General features: G+C 37.2%; 1 protein-coding gene across 2 annotated transcripts in view; it reads left to right on the top strand.

Moving 5' to 3' along the window:
* The window catches only part of LOC115220883 (carnosine synthase 1-like), a 47,048-nt gene that overhangs the window by 1,011 nt on the left and 33,537 nt on the right, over window positions 1-12,500 (top strand). Inside the window, exon 1 of one of the 2 annotated variants that reach the window (XM_029791075.2) lies at window positions 12,282-12,342. The exons of the other annotated variant lie outside the window; for it this stretch is intronic. The gene's annotated coding sequence lies outside the window, so the exon portion shown is untranslated. Of the gene's footprint in view, window positions 1-12,281; window positions 12,343-12,500 lie in introns of those variants that run through there. 2 annotated transcript variants of the gene reach the window in all.

Raw genomic sequence — 12,500 nt, forward strand, 5'->3', positions numbered from 1 at the left:
AACACATTCTACCAGTATACGAAGTTTAAAAGTGTTTAGTTAGGTGGAAATTATTTTTTAAAAAACTGCCGGTCAAACCGAAAAGATCCAAGTAAATTTCATTGTCATCCTCTCGTCTTCATCATTATCGTCTTCATCATTGATGCTGTCGTTGTTGTAGTTGTTGTCAGAGTCAGTTAAGGCCTAGGCGGCTATCTTTCGTTTTGCATCGGAAGAACGTGAAACATAAAGCGTTCGGTAATTTCCGTAAAAAAAATTTTATTTATTTCTTTTTGTAGGTGTTTAAAGTGCATTTCCTTTGATCTCACGATGATAACAGAGTGTATATGTCGTGAGTGTGAGACAGAAAGTGTGTGTTGTATGTGTACATATGTGTGAAAGACATACAGAGAGAGAGAGAGAGAGAGAGAGAGAGAGAGAGAGAGAGAGGTGTGTTGCTGTGTGTGTGTGAGGGAGGAAGTAGCAGCACATTTTTTTTACTTATTTTTTCTCACACCTTTTTTGGGGTGTGTGAGTGATTGACTAAGAGAGAGAGAGAGAGAGAGAGAGAGAGAGAGAGAGAGAGAGAGAGAGAGAGAGAGAGAGAGAGAGAAAGGTGTGTTGAAGGAAAAGTAGAAAGCTGTTGACTATGTATAGTGTCCATCATCCCAAAGCTGATATTAACTGGTTGTACTTGAAGAGAGACCAGAGTGGAAAAGGCTTAAATCCTTAAATCTATTATAGCCTCAGGCTGACCAAAGCCTTTTGAGTGGATTTTGTAGAAATAAATTGAAAGAAGCCTGTTGTGTATATATACTAGCAGTATCGCCCGGCGTTGCTCGGGTTTGTAAGGGAAATAACTATATAAGCATTTTTAGAGAGTTACTTCCTTTATAGATGCCAATTCGGGCTTTCTTAGCCATTTCTGTTTCGGTGTCTTCAAGCCATGAAGTCGTTGTTCTAAAACAACGCTGGTCTCCTTGACAACGCATTACGACGTTGATTTCCTTACACTCCCTTCCCCACAGCTTCACGAGGGAGCGAAGAAGGGGGAGAAGCAAACACAGGTGCAGCTGTGACCATGGACGCCAACTCCGCCGCCATCGACACACGAAAAATTATGCATTAAAATGGAATAAAAAATGATATTAAATTATTTTTAAAATCGTTGACTCATCGTAGACGCGCACTAATAGCCAGACGGGCTCGATATTAATCACGACTATAAGATACCCGAATTTGGTTAAACTGCACCGCAAAATGTGGGAGGAGTTAGGAATCTAAATCGTAGGAGACAGACACTCACACAACTACAGTTTTATATATATAGATATATATATGTGTGTGTGTGTGTGTGTGTGTGTGTGTGTGTGTGTATAAATAAAATAAGAGGCTTTCAATAGGGAAGCATTGTGCTTTCGTTTCTTGTGCTAGGCCACTGGTAATAATAATTTATTATTACCCTATTTTATTATATGCATATATCTATATATATAAAACTGTAGTTGTGTGAGTGTCTGTCCCCTTCGGTTTAGATTCCTAACTACTCCCACAAGAGGAAAAAATAACACACTTAGAAAGAAAAGAAAAACAACAGCAAACAGAAATAATAGGTAAGTAAATGGATCTTTTCGGTTTGAACGGCAGTTTTTTCTAGCGGTGTCATATGAAATTGTCACCCATAATTATAACCCTAGTATCGATCTATTGCATTTCAGTGTTTTAGGGTTAGGGTTATGGTTAGGATTAGGGTTTTGGGGGAAGGCTATTTTTTTTTCTTCAGAAATGGAAATAAACCCAATCTGTTTCTTAAACGAGGGACATATTCATATGGCACAGAATGTTTTCACCTAAATAGACGTCATTGACTGGTTGAAATTGCAGAAATTGAAGAAGAAAAAAACAACAAATATCTTACAAACTATGGAATTTTCTCAATAAAGCCAAGAGAAAAAGATGTTTTATGTAACACATTCTACCAGTATACGAAGTTTAAAAGTGTTTAGTTAGGTGGAAATTATTTTTTAAAAAACTGCCGGTCAAACCGAAATGATCCAAGTAAATTTCATTGTCATCCTCTCGTCTTCATCATTATCGTCTTCATCATTGATGCTGTCGTGTTGTAGTTGTTGTCAGAGTCAGTTAAGGCCTAGGCGGCTATCTTTCGTTTTGCATCGGAAGAACGTGAAACATAAAGCGTTCGGTAATTTCCGTAAAAAAAATTTTATTTATTTCTTTTTGTAGGTGTTTAAAGTGCATTTCCTTTGATCTCACGATGATAACAGATACGTGTGTGTTGTATGTGTACATATGTGTGAAAGACATACAGAGAGAGAGAGAAAGGTGTGTTGAAGGAAAAGTAGAAAGCTGTTGACTATGTATAGTGTCCATCATCCCAAAGCTGATATTAACTGGTTGTACTTGAAGAGAGACCAGAGTGGAAAAGGCTTAAATCCTTAAATCTATTATAGCCTCAGGCTGACAAAAGCCTTTTGAGTGGATTTTGTAGACAGAAATTGAAAGAAGCCTGTTGTGTATATATACTAGCAGTATCGCCCGGCGTTGCTCGGGTTTGTAAGGGAAATAACTATATAAGCATTTTTAGAGAGTTACTTCCTTTATAGATGCCAATCGGGCTTTCTTAGCCATTTCTGTTTTGGTGTCTTCAAGCCATGAAGTCGTTGTTCTAAAAGAACGCTGGTCTCCTTGACAACGCATTACGACGTTGATTTCCTTACACTCCCTTCCCCACAGCTTCACGAGGGAGCGAAGAAGGGGGAGAAGCAAACACAGGTGCAGCTGTGACCATGGACGCCAACTCCGCCGCCATCGACACACGAAAAATTATGCATTAAAATGGAATAAAAAATGATATTAAATTATTTTTAAAATCGTTGACTCATCGTAGACGCGCACTAATAGCCAGACGGGCTCGATATTAATCACGACTATAAGATACCCGAATTTGGTTACACTGCACCGCAAAATGTGGGAGGAGTTAGGAATCTAAATCGTAGGAGACAGACACTCACACAACTACAGTTTTATATATATATATATATATGTGTGTGTGTGTGTGTGTGTGTGTATAAATAAAATAAGAGGCTTTCAATAGGGAAGCATTGTGCTTTCGTTTCTTGTGCTAGGCCACTGGTAATAATAATTTATTATTACCCTATTTTATTATATGCATATATCTATATATATAAAACTGTAGTTGTGTGAGTGTCTGTCCCCTTCGGTTTAGATTCCTAACTACTCCCACAAGAGGAAAAAATAACACACTTAGAAAGAAAAGAAAAACAACAGCAAACAGAAATAATAGGTAAGTAAATGGATCTTTTCGGTTTGAACGGCAGTTTTTTCTAGCGGTGTCATATGAAATTGTCACCCATAATTATAACCCTAGTATCGATCTATTGCATTTCAGTGTTTTAGGGTTAGGGTTATGGTTAGGATTAGGGTTTTGGGGGAAGGGTATTTTTTTTTCTTCAGAAATGGAAATAAACCCAATCTGTTTCTTAAACGAGGGATATATTCATATGGCACAGAATGTTTTCACCAAAATAGACGTCATTGATTGGTTGAAATTGCAGAAATTGAAGAAGAAAAAAAAAAACAAATATCTTACAAACTATGGAATTTTCTCAATAAAGCCAAGAGAAAAAGATGTTTTATGTAACACATTCTACCAGTATACGAAGTTTAAAAGCGTTTAGTTAGGTGGAAATTATTTTTTAAAAAACTGCCGGTCAAACCGAAAAGATCGAAGTAAATTTCATTGTCATCCTCTCGTCTTCATCATTATCGTCTTCATCATTGATGCTGTCGTTGTTGTAGTTGTTGTCAGAGTCAGTTAAGGCCTAGGCGGCTATCTTTCGTTTTGCATCGGAAGAACGTGAAACATAAAGCGTTCGGTAATTTCCGTAAAGAAATTTTATTTATTTCTTTTTGTAGGTGTTTAAAGTGCATTTCCTTTGATCTCACGATGATAACAGAGTGTATATGTCGTGAGTGTGAGACAAAAAGTGTGTGTTGTATGTGTACATATGTGTGAAAGACATAGAGAGAGAGAGAGAGGAGAGAGAGAGAGAGAGAGAGAGAGAGAGAGAAAGGTGTGTTGAAGGAAAAGTAGAAAGCTGTTGACTATGTATAGTGTCCATCATCCCAAAGCTGATATTAACTGGTTGTACTTGAAGAGAGACCAGAGTGGAAAAGGCTTAAATCCTTAAATCTATTATAGCCTCAGGCTGACCAAAGCCTTTTGAGTGGATTTTGTAGACAGAAATTGAAAGAAGCCTGTTGTGTATATATACTAGCAGTATCGCCCGGCGTTGCTCGGGTTTGTAAGGGAAATAACTATATAAGCATTTTTAGAGAGTTACTTCCTTTATAGATGCCAATTCGGGCTTTCTTAGCCATTTCTGTTTTGGTGTCTTCAAGCCATGAAGTCGTTGTTCTAAAAGAACGCTGGTCTCCTTGACAACGCATTACGACGTTGATTTCCTTACACTCCCTTCCCCACAGCTTCACGAGGGAGCGAAGAAGGGGGAGAAGCAAACACAGGTGCAGGTGTGACCATGGACGCCAACTCCGCCGCCATCGACACACGAAAAATTATGCATTAAAATGGAATAAAAAATGATATTAAATTATTTTTAAAATCGTTGACTCATCTTAGACGCGCACTAATAGCCAGACGGGCTCGATATTAATCACGACTATAAGAAACCCGAATTTGGTTAAACTGCACCGCAAAATGTAGGAGGAGTTAGGAATCTAAATCGTAGGAGACACACACTCACACAACTACAGTTTTATATATATAGATATATATATATATGTGTGTGTGTGTGTGTGTGTGTGTGTATAAATAAAATAAGAGGCTTTCAATAGGGAAGCATTGTGCTTTCGTTTCTTGTGCTAGGCCACTGGTAATAATAATTTATTATTACCCTATTTTATTATATGCATATATCTATATATATAAAACTGTAGTTGTGTGAGTGTCTGTCCCCTTCGGTTTAGATTCATAACTACTCCCACAAGAGGAAAAAATAACACACTTAGAAAGAAAAGAAAAACAACAGCAAACAGAAATAATAGGTAAGTAAATGGATCTTTTCGGTTTGAACGGCAGTTTTTTCTAGCGGTGTCATATGAAATTGTCACCCATAATTATAACCCTAGTATCGATCTATTGCATTTCAGTGTTTTAGGGTTAGGGTTATGGTTAGGATTAGGGTTTTGGGGGAAGGGTATTTTTTTTTCTTCAGAAATGGAAATAAACCCAATCTGTTTCTTAAACGAGGGATATATTCATATGGCACAGAATGTTTTCACCTAAATAGACGTCATTGATTGGTTGAAATTGCAGAAATTGAAGAAGAAAAAAACAACAAATATCTTACAAACTATGGAATTTTCTCAATAAAGCCAAGAGAAAAAGATGTTTTATGTAACACATTCTACCAGTATACGAAGTTTAAAAGCGTTTAGTTAGGTGGAAATTATTTTTTAAAAAACTGCCGGTCAAACCGAAAAGATCCAAGTAAATTTCATTGTCATCCTCTCGACTTCATCATTATCGTCTTCATCATTGATGCTGTCGTTGTTGTAGTTGTTGTCAGAGTCAGTTAAGGCCTAGGCGGCTATCTTTCGTTTTGCATCGGAAGAACGTGAAACATAAAGCGTTCGGTAATTTCCGTAAAAAAAATTTTATTTATTTCTTTTTGTAGGTGTTTAAAGTGCATTTCCTTTGATCTCACGATGATAACAGAGTGTATATGTCGTGAGTGTGAGACAAAAAGTGTGTGTTGTATGTGTACATATGTGTGAAAGACATACAGAGAGAGAGAGAGAGAGAAAGAGAGAGAGAGAGAGAGAGAGGTGTTGAAGGAAAAGTAGAAAGCTGTTGACTATGTATAGTGTCCATCATCCCAAAGCTGATATTAACTGGTTGTACTTGAAGAGAGACCAGAGTGGAAGAGGCTTAAATCCTTAAATCTATTATAGCCTCAGGCTGACCAAAGCCTTTTGAGTGGATTTTGTAGACAGAAATTGAAAGAAGCCTGTTGTGTATATATACTAGCAGTATCGCCCGGCGTTGCTCGGGTTTGTAAGGGAAATAACTATATAAGCATTTTTAGAGAGTTACTTCCTTTATAGATGCCAATTCGGGCTTTCTTAGCCATTTCTGTTTTGGTGTCTTCAAGCCATGAAGTCGTTGTTCTAAAAGAACGCTGGTCTCCTTGACAACGCATTACGACGTTGATTTCCTTACACTCCCTTCCCCACAGCTTCACGAGGGAGCGAAGAAGGGGGAGAAGCAAACACAGGTGCAGGTGTGACCATGGACGCCAACTCCGCCGCCATCGACACACGAAAAATTATGCATTAAAATGGAATAAAAAATGATATTAAATTATTTTTTAAAATCGTTGACTCATCTTAGACGCGCACTAATAGCCAGACGGGCTCGATATTAATCACGACTATAAGAAACCCGAATTTGGTTAAACTGCACCGCAAAATGTAGGAGGAGTTAGGAATCTAAATCGTAGGAGACACACACTCACACAACTACAGTTTTATATATATAGATATATATATATATATATGTGTGTGTGTGTGTGTGTGTATAAATAAAATAAGAGGCTTTCAATAGGGAAGCATTGTGCTTTCGTTTCTTGTGCTAGGCCACTGGTAATAATAATTTATTATTACCCTATTTTATTATATGCATATATCTATATATATAAAACTGTAGTTGTGTGAGTGTCTGTCCCCTTCGGTTTAGATTCATAACTACTCCCACAAGAGGAAAAAATAACACACTTAGAAAGAAAAGAAAAACAACAGCAAACAGAAATAATAGGTAAGTAAATGGATCTTTTCGGTTTGAACGGCAGTTTTTTCTAGCGGTGTCATATGAAATTGTCACCCATAATTATAACCCTAGTATCGATCTATTGCATTTCAGTGTTTTAGGGTTAGGGTTATGGTTAGGATTAGGGTTTTGGGGGAAGGGTATTTTTTTTTCTTCAGAAATGGAAATAAACCCAATCTGTTTCTTAAACGAGGGACATATTCATATGGCACAGAATATTTTCACCTAAATAGACGTCATTGATTGGTTGAAATTGCAGAAATTGAAGAAGAAAAAAACAACAAATATCTTACAAACTATGGAATTTTCTCAATAAAGCCAAGAGAAAAAGGTGTTTTATGTAACACATTCTACCAGTATACGAAGTTTAAAAGCGTTTAGTTAGGTGGAAATTATTTTTTAAAAAACTGCCGGTCAAACCGAAAAGATCCAAGTAAATTTCATTGTCATCCTCTCGACTTCATCATTATCGTCTTCATCATTGATGCTGTCGTTGTTGTAGTTGTTGTCAGAGTCAGTTAAGGCCTAGGCGGCTATCTTTCGTTTTGCATCGGAAGAACGTGTGAAACATAAAGCGTTCGGTAATTTCCGTAAAAAAAATTTTATTTATTTCTTTTTGTAGGTGTTTAAAGTGCATTTCCTTTGATCTCACGATGATAACAGAGTGTATATGTCGTGAGTGTGAGACAAAAAGTGTGTGTTGTATGTGTACATATGTGTGAAAGACATACAGAGAGAGAGAGAGAGAAAGAGAGAGAGAGAGAGAGAGAGGTGTTGAAGGAAAAGTAGAAAGCTGTTGACTATGTATAGTGTCCATCATCCCAAAGCTGATATTAACTGGTTGTACTTGAAGAGAGACCAGAGTGGAAAAGGCTTAAATCCTTAAATCTATTATAGCCTCAGGCTGACCAAAGCCTTTTGAGTGGATTTTGTAGACAGAAATTGAAAGAAGCCTGTTGTGTATATATACTAGCAGTATCGCCCGGCGTTGCTCGGGTTTGTAAGGGAAATAACTATATAAGCATTTTTAGAGAGTTACTTCCTTTATAGATGCCAATTCGGGCTTTCTTAGCCATTTCTGTTTTGGTGTCTTCAAGCCATGAAGTCGTTGTTCTAAAAGAACGCTGGTCTCCTTGACAACGCATTACGACGTTGATTTCCTTACACTCCCTTCCCCACAGCTTCACGAGGGAGCGAAGAAGGGGGAGAAGCAAACACAGGTGCAGCTGTGACCATGGACGCCAACTCCGCCGCCATCGACACACGAAAAATTATGCATTAAAATGGAATAAAAAATGATATTAAATTATTTTTAAAATCGTTGACTCATCTTAGACGCGCACTAATAGCCAGACGGGCTCGATATTAATCACGACTATAAGAAACCGAATTTGGTTAAACTGCACCGCAAAATGTAGGAGGAGTTAGGAATCTAAATCGTAGGAGACACACACTCACACAACTACAGTTTTATATATATAGATATATATATATATGTGTGTGTGTGTGTGTGTGTATAAATAAAATAAGAGGCTTTCAATAGGGAAGCATTGTGCTTTCGTTTCTTGTGCTAGGCCACTGGTAATAATAATTTATTATTACCCTATTTTATTATATGCATATATCTATATATATAAAACTGTAGTTGTGTGAGTGTCTGTCCCCTTCGGTTTAGATTCATAACTACTCCCACAAGAGGAAAAAATAACACACTTAGAAAGAAAAGAAAAACAACAGCAAACAGAAATAATAGGTAAGTAAATGGATCTTTTCGGTTTGAACGGCAGTTTTTTCTAGCGGTGTCATATGAAATTGTCACCCATAATTATAACCCTAGTATCGATCTATTGCATTTCAGTGTTTTAGGGTTAGGGTTATGGTTAGGATTAGGGTTTTGGGGGAAGGGTATTTTTTTTCTTCAGAAATGGAAATAAACCCAATCTGTTTCTTAAACGAGGGATATATTCATATGGCACAGAATGTTTTCACCAAAATAGACGTCATTGATTGGTTGAAATTGCAGAAATTGAAGAAGAAAAAAAACAACAAATATCTTACAAACTATGGAATTTTCTCAATAAAGCCAAGAGAAAAAGATGTTTTATGTAACACATTCTACCAGTATACGAAGTTTAAAAGCGTTTAGTTAGGTGGAAATTATTTTTTAAAAAACTGCCGGTCAAACCGAAAAGATCCAAGTAAATTTCATTGTCATCCTCTCGACTTCATCATTATCGTCTTCATCATTGATGCTGTCGTTGTTGTAGTTGTTGTCAGAGTCAGTTAAGGCCTAGGCGGCTATCTTTCGTTTTGCATCGGAAGAACGTGAAACATAAAGCGTTCGGTAATTTCCGTAAAAAAAATTTTATTTATTTCTTTTTGTAGGTGTTTAAAGTGCATTTCCTTTGATCTCACGATGATAACAGAGTGTATATGTCGTGAGTGTGAGACAAAAAGTGTGTGTTGTATGTGTACATATGTGTGAAAGACATACAGAGAGAGAGAGAGAGAGAGAGAGAGAGAGAGAGAGAGAGAGAGAGGTGTTGAAGGAAAAGTAGAAAGCTGTTGACTATGTATAGTGTCCATCATCCCAAAGCTGATATTAACTGGTTGTACTTGAAGAGAGACCAGAGTGGAAGAGGCTTAAATCCTTAAATCTATTATAGCCTCAGGCTGACCAAAGCCTTTTGAGTGGATTTTGTAGACAGAAATTGAAAGAAGCCTGTTGTGTATATATACTAGCAGTATCGCCCGGCGTTGCTCGGGTTTGTAAGGGAAATAACTATATAAGCATTTTTAGAGAGTTACTTCCTTTATAGATGCCAATTCGGGCTTTCTTAGCCATTTCTGTTTTGGTGTCTTCAAGCCATGAAGTCGTTGTTCTAAAAGAACGCTGGTCTCCTTGACAACGCATTACGACGTTGATTTCCTTACACTCCCTTCCCCACAGCTTCACGAGGGAGCGAAGAAGGGGGAGAAGCAAACACAGGTGCAGGTGTGACCATGGACGCCAACTCCGCCGCCATCGACACACGAAAAATTATGCATTAAAATGGAATAAAAAATGATATTAAATTATTTTTAAAATCGTTGACTCATCTTAGACGCGCACTAATAGCCAGACGGGCTCGATATTAATCACGACTATAAGAAACCCGAATTTGGTTAAACTGCACCGCAAAATGTAGGAGGAGTTAGGAATCTAAATCGTAGGAGACACACACTCACACAACTACAGTTTTATATATATAGATATATATATATATGTGTGTGTGTGTGTGTGTGTGTATAAATAAAATAAGAGGCTTTCAATAGGGAAGCATTGTGCTTTCGTTTCTTGTGCTAGGCCACTGGTAATAATAATTTATTATTACCCTATTTTATTATATGCATATATCTATATATATAAAACTGTAGTTGTGTGAGTGTCTGTCCCCTTCGGTTTAGATTCATAACTACTCCCACAAGAGGAAAAAATAACACACTTAGAAAGAAAAGAAAAACAACAGCAAACAGAAATAATAGGTAAGTAAATGGATCTTTTCGGTTTGAACGGCAGTTTTTTCTAGCGGTGTCATATGAAATTGTCACCCATAATTATAACCCTAGTATCGATCTATTGCATTTCAGTGTTTTAGGGTTAGGGTTATGGTTAGGATTAGGGTTTTGGGGGAAGGGTATTTTTTTTTCTTCAGAAATGGAAATAAACCCAATCTGTTTCTTAAACGAGGGACATATTCATATGGCACAGAATGTTTTCACCTAAATAGACGTCATTGATTGGTTGAAATTGCAGAAATTGAAGAAGAAAAAAACAACAAATATCTTACAAACTATGGAATTTTCTCAATAAAGCCAAGAGAAAAAGATGTTTTATGTAACACATTCTACCAGTATACGAAGTTTAAAAGTGTTTAGTTAGGTGGAAATTATTTTAAAAAAAACTGCCGGTCAAACCGAAAAGATCCAAGTAAATTTCATTGTCATCCTCTCGTCTTCATCATTATCGTCTTCATCATTATCGTCTTCATCATTATCGTCTTCATCATTGATGCTGTCGTTGTTGTAGTTGTTGTCAGAGTCAGTTAAGGCCTAGGCGGCTATCTTTCGTTTTGCATCGGAAGAACGTGAAACATAAAGCGTTCGGTAATTTCCGTAAAAAAAATTTTATTTATTTCTTTTTGTAGGTGTTTAAAGTGCATTTCCTTTGATCTCACGATGATAACAGAGTGTATATGTCGTGAGTGTGAGACAGAAAGTGTGTGTTGTATGTGTACATATGTGTGAAAGACATACAGAGAGAGAGAGAGAGGAGAGAGGAGAAGAGAGAGAGAGAGAGGTTGTTTGCTGTGTGTGTGTGAGGGAGGAAGTAGCAGCACATTTTTTTTACTTATTTTTTTCTCACACCTTTTTTGGGGTGTGTGAGTGATTGACTAAGAGAGAGAGAGAGAGAGAGAGAGAGAGAGAGAGAGAGAGAGAGAGAAGAGAGAAAGGTGTGTTGAAGGAAAAGTAGAAAGCTGTTTGACATGTATAGTGTCCATCATCCCAAAGCTGATATTAACTGGTTGTACTTGAAGAGAGACCAGAGTGGAAAAGGCTTAATCCTTAAATCTATTATAGCCTCAGGCTGACCAAAGCCTTTTGAGTGGATTTTGTAGAAATAAATTGAAAGAAGCCTGTTGTGTATATATACTAGCAGTATCGCCCGGCGTTGCTCGGGTTTGTAAGGGAAAAACTATATAAGCATTTTTAGAGAGTTACTTCCTTTATAGATGCCAATTCGGGCTTTCTTAGCCATTTCTGTTTTGGTGTCTTCAAGCCGTGAAGTCGTTGTTCTAAAAGAACGCTGGTCTCCTTGACAACGCATTACGACTTGATTTCCTTACACTCCCTCCCCACAGCTTCACGAGGGAGCGAAGAAGGGGGAGAAGCAAACACAGGTGCAGCTGTGACCATGGACGCCAACTCCGCCGCCATCGACACACGAAAAATTATGCATTAAAATGGAATAAAAAATGATATTAAATCATTTTTAAAATCGTTGACTCATCGTAGACGCGCACTAATAGCCAGACGGGCTCGATATTAATCACGACTATAAGAAACCCGAATTGGTTAAACTGCACCGCAAAATGTAGGAGGAGTTAGGAATCTAAATCGTAGGAGACACACACTCACACAACTACAGTTTTATATATATAGATATATATATATGTGTGTGGTGTGTGTGTGTGTGTGTATAAATAAAATAAGAGGCTTTCAATAGGGAAGCATTGTGCTTTCGTTTCTTGTGCTAGGCCACTGGTAATAATAATTTATTATTACCCTATTTTATTATATGCATATATCTATATATAAAACTGTAGTTGTGTGAGTGTCTGTCCCCTTCGGTTTAGATTCCTAACTACTCCCACAAGAGGAAAAAATAACACACTTAGAAAGAAAAGAAAAACAACAGCAAACAGAAATAATAGGTAAGTAAATGGATCTTTTCGGTTTGAACGGCAGTTTTTTCTAGCGGTGTCATATGAAATTGTCACCCATAATTATAAACCTAGTATCGATCTATTGCATTTCAGTGTTTTAGGGTTAGGGTTATGGTTAGGATTAGGGTTTTGGGGGAAGGGGGTAT

The sequence above is a fragment of the Octopus sinensis genome, linkage group LG17, assembly GCF_006345805.1.
Source record: "Octopus sinensis linkage group LG17, ASM634580v1, whole genome shotgun sequence".
NCBI lineage: Eukaryota > Metazoa > Mollusca > Cephalopoda > Octopoda > Octopodidae > Octopus > Octopus sinensis.